This window comes from Chamaea fasciata, unplaced genomic scaffold (assembly GCF_029207755.1).
Source record: "Chamaea fasciata isolate MVZ Bird 193981 ecotype frontalis unplaced genomic scaffold, bChaFas1.0.hap1 SCAF_10, whole genome shotgun sequence".
Taxonomy (NCBI): Eukaryota; Metazoa; Chordata; class Aves; order Passeriformes; family Sylviidae; genus Chamaea; species Chamaea fasciata.
Window position 1 is genome coordinate 16,828,179 of NW_027094095.1, and position 18,880 is coordinate 16,847,058.

Genomic DNA, 18,880 nt, shown 5'->3' on the forward strand with positions numbered 1-18,880 from the left:
CAGGCAGTAATGCAGCACAGCCAAGCCAGAATCTGTCTCTCAAGAAGCAGCAGGTTTTAGAGCTTTTTATCATCTGCCCTCACACAGGTTTTCAAGAAAGCCATGTACAACTCTCAAATGTCAGCACACAGTTTCTAAGTCAATGTGCAGCTGTGTGGGGTAGACAATTTCTTTTTACCAATTTCTCTCCATCTATAATTCTTGAAATAGGCACAGTGGTCTTTTTCTTTTCTCTGCCCAATGAATTATACATCTTTCACTCTACAGCCTATAAGCTGTCTACCATTATTTGGAAAAAAAAATTGGAAATTCTATTTCTCACTCCTTACAGCTCCTTTCATGGTTATATGCCCATCATAGGCCAAATCCAGCAATTTCTTCCCTCAGAGTTTGACTTCTACTAGAAGCTTTCAAGATGCAACTTACACCTTAAAGTGTGAGAACTGAACGAAACAACTCCAACCATGGAGAAGTGTGAGAGGATACTTCTAAGACAGGCTAAAAAGCAGGAGTGCAACTTGTTCTTGAGATAGAAACAGGGAGTAGAAAAAGAAAAGGAATTTCTGGGGAAATATTTCCTTTGGGGAAAAAAAACCCCTGAAAGCTATAACGCATTGCAAAGTACTTTTGTCTCCTCTTATTAATTTGCTCTTTGTCTCTTTCTTATTGAGACCCCCAAACAGACTGTAAGAAATACAGGGACAATCAGAGTCAGACTGTGGTGGTCTTCATTTAGGAAGAGCTCCCCTACTGTGGAAAAAAAACCAACCTGAGAACTTCCCTGAACTGAAGAAGCAGCAAACTCCACACATTGCCAGTGTGGCACCCAAGAAAATGGCCCTTGACAGTCCATTAGCAATATCTGTGCTCATTTCCAGGGAGATATATTTCACGTGAAAGAGCCACTTGGGCAGAAGGGGCACTTGAGGTAATTAAGAATCTATTTACATTTTATAGAGCCATTGATGCCCTTATGTCCATGGAACCCATATTAAAAGTGTGCTCAGGGTATTTTCCTATCAATAAATATTAAAATGGTTAATCTGCACTTGGTCTGCTATCTGCCTGCCATGGCTGCAAGCTGTTAGCAAGCAGTAAAAAGCAGACAAAAGAATGTGTCAGATCAGAAACCAATCTTTCAATCTATTTCTTTTTTCTGGGTAAGTTTCCATTTATTATGTGATACACTCTCTTATTTTCATGAATGAAATACAGATTAAAAAAAATGAAAAAGCCTCAAAACTGTAAGAAATAAAATGAGCTCTTGATTTAAATGCACTCTTGACAAAAAAAAATAGCTTGGAGTGATCTTTTATTCATTTAGTTCTGAAACATTTCCCTATCCTTTTGAAATAATCGTTAAGTGCAAAACAGATCCAACCTTATGTGTCCATTTAAGTTCTGCTGGTGCTCAGTCTAACTCTGGGTTGTCTCAGACTGTTTCTGCTAGACACAAGCCCAGAAACAATAAACAGCAATCTAAACTCAGCACAAAATCACCTTAAGAAATGCAGAAAGTATCAGGAATTAATCAGCTGAACAGGCTGTCTTCCATTGCAACCCTTGTTATTTAGACAAGTGCAGCTAATATACATAATGTAGCCATAAATAATTAAGTAAAATAAATTACAGCCCAACAAAGTCCACATTAAACAAGACAGACCTCTCTGAAAGCCATGCGGGACTTACTATGTGAAGATCAGAGTAAAGAATGAAAGAGCATGGCTCACATGATCTCTCTGTTGCTCTAATTTTTAAAGATGATACATAATCATTGTAGAAACTCTTGCCTAAGAGAGCTGGACCATGTTAGAACTGATCTGAGTCATAAAAGAGCATGAAAATGAAAAATAATAAAGAATGAGCATGTACATTTTGCATCATGCTCTTGTTGTCATGACTTGCAAACCCAATAGAAAGAAGAAACTCCACCTAGAGCTGTAAATTCTGGTCAACTCAATTATTTCACATGTTGCAGTCTGACTCAAGTTATTCAGAGCAGAGAAAAGCAGATCCCTGATGCACCCTTCCATCGTGCTGGACAGGGTGAAGATAATAAATTGGTCATTGGGAGGGAAACACTGGATGTTTCCTGGATGAGAAACAGCATATTTCATATTCTTCTCTCATAGCTGCCTCTGGATGGCAGTAAGTGGTTTTGCCATAGCTGTCATAGCTCAGCAGAGAAGTCCTGCAAGCAAAGGAGAGTCTATTTCCACTCCCTGTAACATCACCTTCCTTCCATGGCAGCTGATGTCCCACACTCTCCTGGCTCACAAGCTGCAACAAACAGCTCTATAATTTGTCAGTTCTTAAAGACTACTGGGAGCCTTTTGCTGAAAACCATCAGGCCACACTGACCTAGACCTACGGGAAGTCAATAGTTAGGCAATCACTCTGTTTTCCCCAGATAATTGAACTGGGTCCCAGGAGTGGAGATGTGGCATTTGCAGTACATCAGAGTGCCTTTCAGGAGAATTGCATCAGGTTTTGATGCTGCTGACTGTCTGCTTCGCCCCTAAGCACCTGATAATCCTCAAAAAAAAAAAAAAAAAAGGTGCCTTTTGATGCTCCCACTTCTATTAAAAGAACTCAGCAGCATCTCCATTTCTCTATCCAGAATAGGCTTTGTGGCCAGTGGAGTGGAGGAGTCAATGTTAGAGGCCTTCTGTTTTTCCATAGAAAGATCCATTTCTCACATCCTACAGGTTTGGGTTTTTTTCATTCTGATGAGTCTGTTGTAGAGTCTGTGGCTTGATCCCCAGAACTGCAGCTCTTGCTGATGTCAGGGCCTTGTAACATGCGAGCCTTGAAAAGGACCTGCATGCAGAGAGAAAAGGAATAATGTTTAACCAACTGCCTTCTAAATGTAGAAGCTATTGCCCAAAAGCACAGTTATGGTGCCTGCTTGGACTGCTGCCCAGCTTATTTCCTGGCTGGTTAGAGAGAACAACACAATTTGAACAATGAACATGGTGTTTTGGGAAGATTTTCAGTCCAAGTAAGCAATCTTGCACAAGTAACAAATGTCTGTCTGATGATAATTCAAAACTGCACTGGGCCCTGTAGCTGCAGCCAACTCTGAGAGGCAATACAGAGCTAACACACCCCTACCAAGAGGATGGGGTAACATTTCTGCACACACATTCAGTTATCTCATTTTGGACAGAGGCTGAGACAAATTTCTTTATGTACTGATCAGTTTTGCTGGTTAGCAAGGTTGCATGGATGCAGAGGAAGTTGCCCTCCTCTAGGAAAAATCCTGGCACCGTCCAAAGCTCCTGACGTGCTGCCCACTCTGTGGCAATGGGTAGTAGGAAATCATTCCATTTTAGACATATTTTATGTGCATCAAGAGTCCTGCACTTGAGATTGAATGAGGAGTTTCCCCAAAGTTTAACTGAAGGACCCCTTCAGGACTTTGGACCCACTGCTCGTGCGAAGCATGGTTAGATCAATACCCTGTCCAGAGCTTTACAGGTCATGACAGTGGATATTGCAAATTACTAACAAAAGAACAATTGTTCTGAAGGATGGAAACTAATTATTTTTCAAGGGGTAGTGATGAATGGGAGCTGAAGGTATTAAATAAAATTAATCAGATTGGGAGAGGACTAGTGGGTGAGGGAGACATTTTTAGTAGGGGTATCTGGATATAGGAATAACTCTTGCTATGGATTCTGAAATTTGTTGTTATTCTAGCTAATAATTCATATAATGGCACAAGTGAATATTCTTACAACATGTATTTTCCTAAGTACAGTAAAACTGCCAGGCTATCCGCCAGAATTTATTTCTGATTTGCTTTGAGGTTCAAGAAAACCTTCCAACCAAAGCTTCAAGACACAGCTCTGTCAAAAGAGATTTACATTACCCATAAGGATTTCAATTATACACATCAGGCAGAGTTGTAAATTGTAAGATATGCATAGATAAATCAGATAATATGTGGCAAACAAGGCGTATAGCAGCAACATTAGCTTGCATATCAAAATCTTAAAAAGCAGATGCAATTAAGAGACAAGACAAAGAAATAAATATCTTGTGAACCTTTCAAAAGGCCAACCACATTATTTTAATATTGTTTAACAGTAACACTTAATAAAGGGAACATCATGATTGTGTGAACTAAATTTTCAGTCATAATGAATGCTACAAACTTAACCTCCCAAGTTTAAATAGGGTACAATGCCTTGGGAGAGATGCAAGAGAAATTATTTGATAAAGGTGACGGTTTTTCACACCTGAAAATAATGTTTTTCTACCAGGCTCTCTTGATCAACCAGTCTGTAGCCACACATTAAAGATAAAATCTCAAGACTTACAGTGTATACTTGTCACTACTTGCATAACTTACTAGGGAGAGAGGATCACAGAGATTTTGAACATAATTTCCTACACTACAGGAGATTAAATAGACTACGTTTGAAGAAGGCAAGAAACAACTCTGGCCCCTGGATAGCAGAAAGTAAACTTCAACCAGTTTCTCCATCATTTATTCAAGACATATAATCTTGTCTCCTACAAAATTTAGGCATAAGCATCCTGTGCAGCAAGGATGTGTATTTGATTTAAACAATTAATTGCACAGGACTGGATTTGTGTTATGGCTTTCCAAAAATCATTACATAAATCAGCTGGAGAGTGGCAATTTTACCTATATAAAGATTGATCGAACATTCACAGCTAGAGTTTGTTCTGTTCCCCATACTCATCAATACAGAAGCAGCTGGGATCTGAAAGCTTTTCTGGGGTAAATGCAACACTAAAGAGCATGCTGGAAGAAAACAATCACCATATCAGAGATATTCCCCAGATCATTGTTCTGTGCTACAGCTCCTTCTTCATCTATCATGCTTTCTCTGATTGCTATTCATTTCCTTATTTAATGAATATTGTAATGAATACAACACACTTGAAGATGCATTGAGGTGGGTTTTTTTTTTTTAAATGTATATTTACCCCTGTATATCCTGAGAGGTAATATTAGCAGCTCAATTAAGTGGTGATCTTTTGTTACCATGAGAAGTGTGTATTCAGTGATAGATTTAATGTGAAACCCAGGGTACATAACTCACCAACAAACCTAAATCATGTATCATCTATTTGAAAACTGTCACCTTTTTCTAACAGAGAGGAAGTATTTTCCCACTGTCTGTTGCTTATTACACTCTGCTCATCAGAGGGACTAGATATGCCAGCATTTCCTATAACAAAAGAAAAATATACAGTTATATCCAAAATTTACCCAAAGAGGGAATATATTTGTCAGCTTCAGTGGTCATTAATGAAGACACTCAGAGTGAATAAAGAGAAACAATTTGTCACCTTTTGATAATTTAACCGTATTCTTTTCTTATTATATACATATATTCTCATATTAAAGCTCTGAATCCTAGGCTGATAAGTACAGGGTCAAGGGCTCTGGTCCTACTGTAAGTGGCATGTAAGGACTTGTTTTGAACAGTCAGTGGTATTTAGAGATTGTCTGGTTTCTATTCTGAAAAAAGCTCCCTATAATACTGAAGGAATGGACAAGAAGTTTTATCCAGACCAAGAAATTTTCTGTTTGGATTATGTAGAACAGTTATTCCTGATATGGTTCTAGTATTTTCTTTTGTTTTCAGTTGCTTTTGGTTTTTTAAGTTTAGTTTTAAAGCCTCTACTTGAAAATTGTTTAAAAAAGCTTTCCAACACTAGAATTTTTATTTCCTAGAATGCTGAAACAAAAATATTTTAGTATTACCCTTACTCAAATTGAATGCTCATTCACATTCCCCCCCCCTCCCCCCCTCCCATAAGATTTTGATTTGGCTCCTATTTTCCAAAGAAGTAGTATGGGGGAAAAAACCATGCCCTGATTTAGCATAGACCTCAGGATGTCATTGGACCCTTTTCCAAAAAGGCTGGATTCCTTAAAGGAACAGAAACTGGGACACTGGGGATTCTCCTGCCTATTCCCCTGATAAAGCATAGGTAATATATTTACTTTAAGATCTGGATCCCTCTCATAAGGTCATTTAAGCCCCCTAACAAGATTGTCCACTGAAGGTACAAAAAGAATGAACTGTCTGAAGCTGACCCAGAGTACAGGCTGACACAGGTGCCTTTCTTTTCTTGCTGAACACCTGCTCATAAACACCATACAGCTCCCACAGCCACACTGCAACTTAAAACACGAGGAATTCCAGGGAGTAACAAATTACGGAGTTGTATTGTGTTGCCTGTACCTGCAGTCTCAGTCCTACACCCTACACCTTGGCTCCCTCTGCACTGCAGGAGACAGTGTTGAACACTCACTGCCTCTCTGGTCTAGCAGCAGCATGGAAGAAGGGATGAAAACGGATCTCTACAAGTTAGGGATTCAACCTCTTCCATCCACTGAATTGCTGGAGTCATACTGTCCTGTGCATGGAGGGTCTGGGGATCTTTGGAGAGGAGTGTGTGAGGGAGGTAATTGGGCTGGTTGGTACTTCTGTTTCCAGACAGCAGATGAAAGGCGGATGATTTCCTTCCCCAAACAACTAGCATTAGGAAGAAGCTCCTTGGCATACACAAAGGGAGATCCCTGATTCTCTCAGGTTCACTCCTAGTGAACTTAGAAAGAGAGAAAATAATGACAGAGATTACAGTATTGTGCTTTTAAATTCAGTCTTCAGTACTTCCTCTCTTGGTGCCTCTGTGCGTTAGATCCACACAGTCCTGCCCAATAAATGTGTTAATAGTACCTGTCCAAGACAGTCAGTGCTAGATATGCTCCCAATTTAGTCCAAGACTTAGATTACCAGGACATTTAATTTTCTCCTATAAATGATAGTTAGTTCTTTTGGTCATTTTTAGTTCTTCAAGTGAAAGAAATAATGAGCCTAAGAGAAGGTTCTATGTCTAGTCCTGCAGGCTTGACTCTAGCAGATCTCCTGCTGCCCCCAATGACTGGAGGCTTGCTGTGCACGTTAGACCCTCAGAATCTGGATCAGTACACTCAAGAATGTGCAGAACTGGTACAATGTGGCAGTTGATCACAAGAGGTGGGGAGAGCTATTTTCATCATTATGGAATGGGAGCTGCCCTATTTTAATGCTTGTTATAAGAGCTATTTTTACATCTCAGCGGCTGGATAAGACATGTCTGAAAAATATGATTTTCAATCAGTGTGAAATACCTCCTTAAAATCCCTTATGTTGGTGATGCACACCCTCCAGGCACCTTTGAAAATGTTGGAGAGAAATTTGTCTCTATTGAAGTCAGTGAGAGTTTTACTACTAAGCTCAGTAGCACTGTGTCTTGCAGCTGTCTACTGACTTCAGTCATTCTGAGTTCTCTGGTTGGCTGGGTTATTTAAAATGTGTGGGAGAAAAAAAGATGGTCTATAACCAATTTTTTCACCAACAAGATGAATACTGACTTATTCTCCATTTAAGCCATGTAAAGGTGTCACAACTCCATTTAAAGGAGTGTGTTCATACATTATTCCTAACAGTCATAATATAATATAATATAATATAATATAATATAATATAATATAATATAATATAATATAATATAATATAATATAATATAATATAATATAATATAATATAATATAATATAATATAATATAATATAATATAATATAATATAATATAATATAATATATCTAACATATAACATGCTATATATTGTATGTATAATACTATATATTATATATTAAATATTATGTAGTATATATAATAATATATACAACAGAGCAGGTTTTTCATTTGCCTTTTCTATGTTATTCTAATTATTTTCTTTCATTAAGGGGAAATGATAAATAAAATAAAAGACCTTTTCAATAGGAAGATGTCTGTAATAGTCTACCCTAACAGTCAAAATCACCACACTTTGTAATGGTAGTACTACCGTGTCTAGGTTACCCATACTGTATATGTGGTTTACATTTTCTTCTGGCTTCACTGAACATTTCTCCAAGGTTCATTTTAATACATTGAGAAATGGTTTTTCTGTAAATGTTTATCATTAATGTACCGAATGCATAAACTATAAAATTATTAAACTAAACAATATTTTGTCGGATGACGGTCAGTCAAGCCCTGAAATGCTGCCAAATGAGAGACCTAGTGACCGTAAGTCTTTTTGACTCTGTCACACAAAATAATCGGTAAGTGCTATGCCTTCATGCTTGTAGAGGAAACAATATGAGGGGGAAAAAACCCAACAGGTACAGGGTCAGTAATAGCAACCTCACAGAAATACTGTAACACTGCTGGCATTAATAATTAAATGTACAAGAAATCCCAATAAATATTAAGTTATTTGCAAAAGAAATTCATTCCAACATCTTTTTGCATGTGTGTGGACAAATTGATTTGTATCAGAGAAAAAGGGAATCTGTTTTAGTCAATCTTGCTATTTTTCTACTCAGGGCTGTAGAATTATAAAGCACAAATCTGCTTAAGTTGGGCTTTTTTACATTTATAAAGGGCCACACTTGATTTAGCAATACTATTTTTATGTGTAATGACATGGAATCATTTATTATACATTCTGCTAATCTTCAGACTTACATTTTGACAGGATTAGGAATTTATACAATATGTAGACTTTAGGATGCACGTTAAGACCAAGGCACTTCAATATATTTGGTTTTTTGCAAGCTGAGACTGAGTATGTGAAAAAATCATCTTGTGTTTCCTGCTCTCTGAACAACAAACCACGGTAATCCTTCTGATGGTAATCATATTATTTTCTGTTTAAGATTACGTTTTGTTTGTACATTTATAGTGTCACTTAAAACAAAATCCAGCAGGGTTTTTTTAGGTATCTTTTAAGAGAAGTGAATATTTTAAGAAAATGACATAGAAACCGAGTTTTCTAAAAGGTACATACTGAGAAGTATGTATTTTATAAATATTTAAATGAAAGATGATCAGAAATGTATAAATAATTGTGTTAACACTTTAGGAATTGTTGCTGCATTCTACAGCTCAGTAATAAGTAGATTTCCATACTGAAGGGATTAAAGGACTTAGATTTGGTGAATGCAGAAACTGATTGTTTTCCTCTTTTTCCTATACAGCAATCTGCATCACTGTTTTTCATACACAGACTAGTAAAATATGGTATTCCCACCTACAGAAGGTAAATAATGATAATTGGCAAAATTATTTACTTAAGAAATTAATGCAGAAATTTACAACAGATTATTTTCAGTCCTAGAGTAACTTATTATTCATTTGCATGAGAATGGCAATTCAGTGTGGCAATAGAAAGCTTCAACTGCATCCCTGCACTTTATTGCCTTAGGTTCGCAAACTGCTTTAACAGCCATCAGCCAAGAAATGTACATGTCATCTGCAAATCACAAATCACAGATCTTGACTCGAGTGATTGCACAGGGAGAAGTGCTGAAGGGTTCATAGTGGCCAGAACAAGACTTAAAAGTGATGTGAAATAGGGAGCAAAAAGGGCTGCAATTGCCTTGGAGCCTAAAATAGACTGAGCTTCAATGCCATGGAAAAAATCACCAGCTTCTCCATCATTTCTTTAAAGGTCAGAATTTTTGTAGGTGGATTGGGAGCGCAGTGGATTGCAGATGCGTTTAACAGCAGGGTATTTTCCGCTGCCATGACCAGTTAAGGAAGATTTTCAAAAACACATCTGCTGGTAAACAGTTTGGCCCTACTCTGGGTCATCTGCCTTATCTGTGCTCATTGCTGCATGAATTCTTACCTGGATGAAGTCCCAAACCTCACATCAGTCAAAGTTAGGCTTTCAGTACAGTCCATTACATTTTTTAGAGAGGTAACTCCGTGGCTTTCGGTTGGTTTTATGATGCAGGTCTGCTTCTTCACAAATGTATGAAGCACACTGGCAGAGGAGACAAAGCCTGCTCCATCCCACTTCCTGTTCACATTGCACTCGTCAGCAGGCAGAGCACATCATGAAAGGATAAATGATGGGAAAGCAGATGACTTTAAGAGTAACAAGAACGAAGAGAGAGAATTTCTCTGTGCTGCAAAACGAGGCTGGATTCCAATATCATTTTGCATCATTTCAGACAACTAATATTATTCAGAAATTGATTTAAGAGGAATTCAAACACAAATTGCCTACAAACTGATATTGAAGGCAGTAAATCTATTTTCCTTTTCACTCTGCAGGTGACTAAATGCCCTTGGTTTAAGATTTCTCTTTCTCCAGTCTGTTGTAACAGAATCTGAAATTCTGTTTGGAACTGGAGAGGTTAAAAAGTAATCCTCTTTATTAAATGGAAGAACCAAAACGCAATTAAATAGACAAAGATCTTTGAAGGTTGGGCTTTTTTGCTGGAGAATGTCTACACTTTACACATATTTGTATGATACTTAAATATCTCTAAGTAATTTAACTTTTCTAAATGTTTATTAGTCCATGGTGAGCACACTGGATCCTCTTCTGGGATCAAGATATGAATTTATAAGAAGTGTAAAGTATTTAGATAGTTTCAAACATATTTCAGAGCACTTGTAACATCTGGGGAATGATTTCTACTTGGCTATTCTACTGTTAACTTCAGAGAGAAATGTAGGCAGTTTAACCAGCCAATATTCCGTGTACCGGTCATAGCTGAGCCTGGTGCCTAATGGTTAATATGAAGAGGATGTTGTTTCCTTGGAGTGCCTTCCCTCCCAGCTCGACCTCTGCCACACAGATAACACTAGACAGAAATGAGCTTCTAAATTTCTTTTAAATAAAGAAAAAAATCTCCACCAAAAGTACATGCCATGGGAAGGACTGAAAATTCTTCCTGACACACTTTGCTGTGAACTGAGACATTGGAAGAGCCTCAGAAAGCAGAATTAACTAGGCAGTGAAAACATAACAGCCCTCTTAATGAAATCCTCTGCCGTGGTCATGAAAAGACATTTTGCTGGGGCAGCCTATGCATCTGTGCAATCACTACATCTAACTCAAGAGGCTTGCAGTTATGTCTTCCAAAATAGCTCTCATAGTGCATCTGAAAGATTTGTCTGCACATTTATTATTTGAAGGTTATGCTGTTCACACCTTGGACTTGAATTTTCAGTTTAAAAAGAAAAATGCCATATTTTTGTTCAGTTTTTGTCTCACCTTGTGTTCACCTCCAGTGGCAACAGCCTTTCCTACTACAGCCCTTCATAAGGTAGCTTGTAACACCAACCAAAGTCAACAGGTATCCCAGAGGACCAAGTACTGTTTTTTAACATAACCAGGACGCACTGGAGAAAGAGTAAAGGAAAGGGAGAAGGTGAAGAAACTAGAGTATACAGCCACTGGTAGTTCAACATTCAGTAGAAAACTCTCTTGCAGCTGACTGAAGCCCTCATCTCTAAGATGCTGCCCACTTCTGCAGTTAAACCAGACTCTCCAAGTTTCCTGTCAGTTTTAGGTGTCCTGCATTTTTTAGCAGGTGGTGCTGCCACACTGAGGAAGAGCTGTGATTGTACATTATGTCTCCTCCTTTGTTTTCACTTACCCAACCTAAAGAGATTGTATTCCTCTTTTTTAAATTCATCTGACTTTCTGTCATCTTCACAGAAAAATACAAAATTGTGTTGCTTCTGCTTTTGTACTAAAGCTATTTGTGAGGGTCATAAACCCATAAGCCAAGGATGACTTTCTCACCTCACTCTTTCTAAGGCAAATCTCCTTGGCTTAATCTGGCCATACTCAACAGCTCTTCTCCACTGAGCTGTCGTGAGTCCCGAGGGGAGCAGAGAGGATGCTTCAGGAGGAGGGAAAAGAACAAAGGTTCTCCTTGTAGAGGCAGTTATCCTCACATGCTCTGGTTGTGATAGGGGCCTCTGCTGCGTGGAAAGTTCTCTGCACCTGTACAGGGAAGCAGGAACAAAGAACTGCATGAACTGAAAACACTGAAATAGAGGATCAAAAATGTCACAGACATGGTGTAAGAGACAGAGGTAGGGATGACCACATCCCAAAAAATTAATGGGATAGATAAGCCCTCAATGACACAGGAAGATGGGAACACTATGGTTTCAACCAACACCTGCTGACTGACCATAGCCTGGTCACTGTGAAGACTTCCTGAAACTTTCAGTGTTCACAGTATTTTCACATGTATTTTCCAATTCAGTCAAATGGCTTTTTGAGGAGAGAATAATGCAGTGTGAAATCAGTCCCACTGCAAATCAGATTTGATGGCATTTCTGAACCTTTGCTTTTCTTCTCTCTTTCTTTCTCAATATCCTCCTGGCCCAATCAGACAATTTTCCCTCAACATTTGCTAACAAGGGAAGGCAGTTAATTTCATTATTTCTTGTTCCTAGTTTTAACTAGATAATGTTATCAATGCTGTTATTATTTGGTGACTCCTCTGTGCTTGAAGAAGGACAGAAGAGAGAGGGCAACCCAGAAGAAAGTCTCTCATTACTGGGAAAAACAGATAGATGAAATGTCTGCATTTGCTGCTCTTTACTTCTTTCTCTTCCAACAATTATCCAAGGCAGCTACTGAGACCTAACTACTAAGGATCCATGCAAATATCTACTGTGCTTGTCTGATCAATGATTCAATAGGCAAAGAGGGGCCTTTTTTCCATGCTCATCTTTGATTTCTGCACAGAACTATGCTAAGCTTGTGTTTCTCAGATGAAAGCAAGTGGTACAGTTTATGCTAAAATGACAAAACAATTTGAAAGCGAATGTGTATAACGGAGAGAAGAACTTAAGCACATGGTTGACATTATTACGTTTATTTCTCAGTGAGACCTGTCTTTTCATGACACTAATCAAAAAACTGGGTCACCTCACAATGGTAATTTCCTAGGAATCTTGAAATTCATGAGTCAATTTGATCCCTTTTTAGCTGAACATTCACTAAGCACAGTGAGGCTGGTGGAGCTCAGCTAGCTCATCAGACTTGTCATCGACTATATGTGAAGAGTTTATATCCTTAATGGGATCAAAGGTTTTATCAGTGATCCTTCGTAAATGTAAACAGATGAAATATTTTTCCATCAGCATTGATTCCACACCTGACATTTCTTCTGTTGATCAGTTAATGGTTATTGTCCGTTATAAAATCAGAGACAAGGAAGGTTTATTACTTTCTTAACAACCAAGAAACATGCCAAAGAACACCCCCAACCCTCCCCCTGTTTGAATCCATCTTGCTACAACTGAATATTAATAACATCATTTGCCATTGCCAAGGACAGAATTAATGTGATGCTAGTCTGGACATCATGAGGAACTTCTCAAAATATTGCATGATGCTTTAAAATGCAGATCTCCCTTTAAAGTCAAATAGAAGTCAGTCAGCTAAAATCCTAGAGAGCCTTCAGAAATTTAGAAGTAGAAAGGTCTCCAGACAAGGATTTGTGAAATTAAAGCACCGGCAGGGAGTGCCATGCACTTAGCCTTTTTTTGTCAACACAAAATTATGCTCTTCTTTGGTGTCTTTTAATGTTAACTCTGAATATCCCCCTGCAAATCTGTGCAACTGAGAATATTCCTGTGAATATGACACAATTCTGAAACATGCTACAGCCATCAATGAATTAAGGCTCATCAGATTCTTCAGCTGTGAAATATTACTCTTGTTTAGCATAAGCAGGAACAAAGTGATGAAAGTGACTTATCTACAGCATTACGAAATTACAGCAATGCAGAAAAACAATCCCAATTCAGTGAATTATTTTAGGGGACAGAGTGAAGCTTACAAATAGAACCAGTTCTAGAAAGAAATCATATGTAATAGCATACAGTAAAATTGCAATAAAAAGGAAAAAAAGAATGTTTCAAATCCTAAAAGAAACAAAGGAAAAATACTTTAAGTCAGATAGAATTTTTCATTCAATCTCAAGTGAAGGGTCTTCTTAGGAAATTTTGATTCATCAAAAATAAAAAATACACCACTCCGAAGTGCCTAAATTACCTGCTGCAAGAGTCATCAAACCTGGAAACTGCAAAAACTATCAATTTAAGAACAAGAAAGGGCATTTCAACCCAGATAGAATCAGACCAGTTTCTCTGGGCAGAGCATGAGTAACTCAGGTTCACACGAGTCAGTCATAGCCACAAATGTAGAAGTGAGCCTCTGGGCTTGGTATGCAATATGGAGTTGATCCCTTGTCCCTAAATCAGCATCAACATTGACAGCTGGATTACCAGGAGTATGTCTGCACAGCACAGTGCAGGCTGTAGAGACACAGTGCAAGAGCACTGACCCAGGACTGGGACAGTACTGGGTAAATCTCTCAGCTGACTGGGGCAGCCTCACTGGAATGGGCAGAGCAAGAGCCACCCAGAGACACTGGACAGCAGTGAGAGCCACCCAGAGACAGTGGACAGCAGTGAGAGCCACCCAGAGACACTGGACTGCAGTGAGAGCCACCCAGAGACACTGGACAGCAGTGAGAGCCACCCAGAGACACTGGACAGCAGTGAGAGCCACCCAGAGACAGTGGACTGCAGTGAGAGCCACCCAGAGACACTGGACTGCAGTGAGAGCCACCCAGAGAACACTGGACAGCAGTGAGAGCCACCCAGAGACACTGGACAGCAGTGAGAGCCACCCAGAGACAGTGGACTGCAGTGAGAGCCACCCAGAGACACTGGACAGCAGTGAGAGCCACCCAGAGACACTGGACTGCAGTGAGAGCTATTCAGAGCTAGCTGGTGGCTCTCTGCACAGGAGGATGTATGGATGTCTGGACCTTTCCTGAAGGAATTACCAGTAATCCTTCAGATTGTATTCTACAATTTGTGAGTCCTGTCATGGCTGGGCTGATGTACTAAAGAGAAAAATAAAACATAAATCAAAATGAGGCTTAGATCAACATATTGTTAGAGATCAAACCATCATTGTTAAATTTGAACTCAGAGGAAGTTAACATTCATCTGACAGAGGCAATGTAAAGAAAGTAGCTCTCCCTGAAATCTCCAGTAAAGATCCTCTACTGGCAGTCTGACTGTACAAACACTTACTGCATGTACTGATGACTAATACCTCTGACACAGGGAGCATTTCCCCATTTGATGAATAAACACGGAGTATTGAAGGAATAGGTCTCAGCACTGAAAGCCTCTTAGAGCAGACTCTGCCTTCTTCCTCAAGCTCAGTGTGTCCAGATGGTTTTATGCATCAATGTGAATAAACAAGGAGAAAGGTATCATGCTTCACCTTACCAGGTTGTTAACTGAACCTGTGTATCAACATTTCATAATTAACGAGTGTCCTCTTGATTCAATGCTTTGGAACTAAAAGCCATAACCCTAAAAGCCTAAATGAACAATGTTTTTCTCACTTCTGCCTTGTAGATAATGATATAAAATAATGTAAATAAATAATAATATAAATATAAAACTGCCTTCCAATCCTCATGCTCCACAACTCCAGCATGTGACCAGTTCCGCTGCAACTATTGTGTCCTTGATTAAAAGATGGGAAATTTCAATTACTACTTTGGGCACATTTTTAAAACAGCAGAACTTAATTCAGTTTTACTGGGGAATCTTTTTACTGAGAAGTAACTGAGCATCAAAACCTGTCCTGTTTTCTTTCTCCTCCCATTAAGTGCACTAACTTGTGAAGTAGTGACTCTCCTTTGCTTGCTTTCATTCTGGCTCCACGTTTGTCTATTCCAGCAAACACATCTAAGGTGGTGGCCACTTCCATCTCCATTGACTGCTATACAGGAAGCGCATGGAAACTTTAGTCCCTCCTGAATCCGTCTGCTGAGAAGCCATGCTGATCCAGTCATCTGCACAGGGAGGACTCCTGACTCAGTATACACTTAGTATGGAAGAGACTGATGGCAACACAGGTCATAGAAGTGCTCCAGCCCATTTCTCTGAGAGGTTCATTACACTGACATAATTCAGAGGTGTGTTTCTCTCACAGTTTTTCTGACTGTAAAAATATTAAGTGAAGAGGAATGATTTCAATTTGCTCGAAAGTGGCTCTGGCTTTGATGAAGTCACTGCTTATATGCACTGCCTAGTTCTGATGTCTATTTTTCAAGAAGAGCATCAAAAAACTTAGGAATTTTTCTCCTTCTTTAAAGGCAGAAACTATAAATTCTACTGACACATGGATCACACCATATTTATGTGTAGCTATCAAAATGTATCAGGTGCTAGCAATGATCTAGAAGAAATAGTATTCAAAATACAGATCTCTAATGACAAAAGTTATAACAAGATCTGGTACCCAGGAAAAAGTAGATTAATTCTGTTTTGGAAAAAGATGCATTAAAGGACAGTAGTTTACCATTGTGTTCTGTGTTATGGTGTCTTTGTCACTCTGCCATTTTTTTTGGTCGAAACAGGATTTTTTTTTCTTTCCAAAACTGTGCTAACAGAGAGGTAGCTCAGCAGATACTTTGTTAGAACAGTGCATCCAACCCACAACTCATTTTGCTAGCCTTCTTTGTCCAAGAATGGACTTGTGCACTTGTGCTATGCACAGATAAACCAGACCCTCTGATAAACTCCCTGTTCACTGTGCATTCAGAACCACAGTTAATCTTTGCACAGATTTGTTGTAATGGTTATTTTTCTGGGAAAGGAACAGACCACATTGTCACACTTTGTGACTCGACTGATTGATCATTACAGCTCTATCCCAGGATCAGTTGTTCTCTCAGGTACAGTGAGTCAAGGCATTGCTGGGAACAAAAAAATTCTATAGATATTTTTGAGCAGAAAGCCTCAGCACTACAGCATGAGATGAGGGTCACACTATCTATTCACCTCGCAGAGACATCTGAAAATAAATCAATGTTTGTGATTACTCAGACACTAACATATTCAAGGATTCATTTTCCTGATTTAAGTTGTTTGGTGAGACATAGCAAGTTAGAGAATCCAAGAAAAACAGGCAAAATTCCACACTGAGTAATAAATGACTGAAGTTTCACCTGCAGAAGATTATGCTTGACCTTACAGCAAAGATGTTTTACATATCTTTTTTCCCCAGACCTGCCTTTTCCATGACATTATTCTTCTACTTTAACCCTTTTCCAAGCTAGGATGAAACTGTTCTTATGTGAGCCAGGAGCCGTGGAGAACACTCACATTTATGCAGCTATGGAATTCCCACCCAAACAAAGGGGTCACCATTAATAGGAATGGCAGAACCATCGTTGGCAGGCATGGATTTACCAACCTCCAGATCAGAAGAGTTAATGGTCATAGCCATGATGCTCTGAGTGACAGCAAGCACAACATACTTTTCATCTCATATATCTTATTCCACACTGCCACCCCCAAAGAGCTGAGTTTTGGGATGCAGTAACACAGAACAGAAAGAAGGGGTTGCCCTGGATGGTCTGCTCAGCAGCTGGAAGTGAGGGTCACCTCTTGCAATGGTCCATGCAAATGCTGCTAATTTCACAAGAGCACCGCAGATCACTGCCTCACTATGGGAATGAAAATTTTTGTAATGCTGTTTGTAATGCTCTAGGGAGGTCCAAGACAAATAGTTCTTCAGTCTGTGTCTCTGTGGTGGCTGCAGAACCGTTAGTTCTGGTCATCCGCTCCCTCAAGTGGTAAAGCTGCACTGGGGAGTTGGGACAAAAGCAGTGTGAGGCTGCACACATGTGGTGCTCACAGACACACCAGAGCTGAACCCAACACCGAGAAGAAATGACAGAAAGGCTGATGGGGCTCGAGAAGAAGTGCAGAAACTTCATAGTATCTAATAATGAGGCTTGCAACACTTGGCACTGTGAAGGGAGTGGGAGAGAAGTTATCTGCAAGACTAAGGCTGCTGCAAATGAAAGAAGGTGCGCCATTAGCAAAGTGATACCAGAACATCTGAGTTTTGTAATGTAAGCTTTGAGTTCAAGGGGCTTTCTGTGTTAATTTCATTTACTTGTAGTGTCCATGTCCAAAAAAAAAATCAGTCCTGGGGGAAAAGCTAGTGAAAAGAACTTCTGCTATTTCAGTTTTTCCTCTCTCATCTTGAATTCCTCAATTTTTTTAATTTTGTAATATCCAGTGAGATCAGGAGGCATATGTGCACATCAATAAAAGGATGTGCCAAGGGAAAAAAATTTTGATTAATTGCCTGGTTACATACATTGAAACCATCTAAATGAAGGAAGAAGTCAGATTAACAGCATTCTAATGAAAAGAAAGATAGAGAGCACATTCAACATCCAGAAGAGTGACAGTAATTTCATTAGAGCACTGGAAAAAATACTGAAAAATCAGCCAACTATTCAACCTATTCTATCAATTTCACATCAGCACTCACCTCAATAAATTCTTGCAACTCAACATGATATTTCGTTTGTGAAGAATAGTCATCACCTCCAGACCTTTTACTTAAAGAATTTATTCTTGAAGTAAATGAAAAAGTACAAAAACGTGCTTTCAAAAAGGCAAAATAAACACATTGCCAAATTGAGCACTGGAGACTTGATTGCTTCCTAGCTTAGTGCAAGGAAAGAATGTGATTTACCAGGAAGCCAATAACTGCAGAAAGAAACTCCCAGAAAAAATGTTTCCTAAAAATGAAAAAAAAGCAAATGCAAATTGACATGGCTATATTGGCACAGCGTTCCACTTCAGTTCAAACACCTGACAGCAAACAAAAGTTTCATCCATAGCTCTCTGCCTTGAATATTGAGCTACAAATCATTGAAGAATATTTTCCTTCCATCTTTCTATCATAAGATTTCCAATTCTTTGATTGAATTGGGCAAAAAATATTGCCAGAGAGTAGTCCCCACCCGCACTTTTTCCTCTTTTTCCTTATGTTATCTTTCCCTTTACAGCCGAAAACACGTGGTGATGATAGCACCAAAAAAACCAAAACAACGCCCCCCCCAAAAAACCAAACAAAACCAAACCAACAAAAAAATCCCAAACGACAAACAAGTAGGAATAATTAACTATTTCTTAAAAAC

The 18,880-nt window shown here is 38.9% G+C and overlaps 1 long non-coding RNA gene across 1 annotated transcript in view; it reads right to left on the reverse strand.

The window, feature by feature from the left end:
* Positions 1-1,166: 1,166 nt before the first annotated feature.
* The window catches only part of LOC136294929 (uncharacterized), a 58,418-nt gene continuing 40,704 nt past the window's right edge, over positions 1,167-18,880 (reverse strand). Inside the window, exon 5 of the long non-coding RNA XR_010722534.1 lies at positions 1,167-2,820. This is a non-coding gene — a long non-coding RNA (uncharacterized lncRNA). The remainder of the gene's footprint in view (positions 2,821-18,880) is intronic.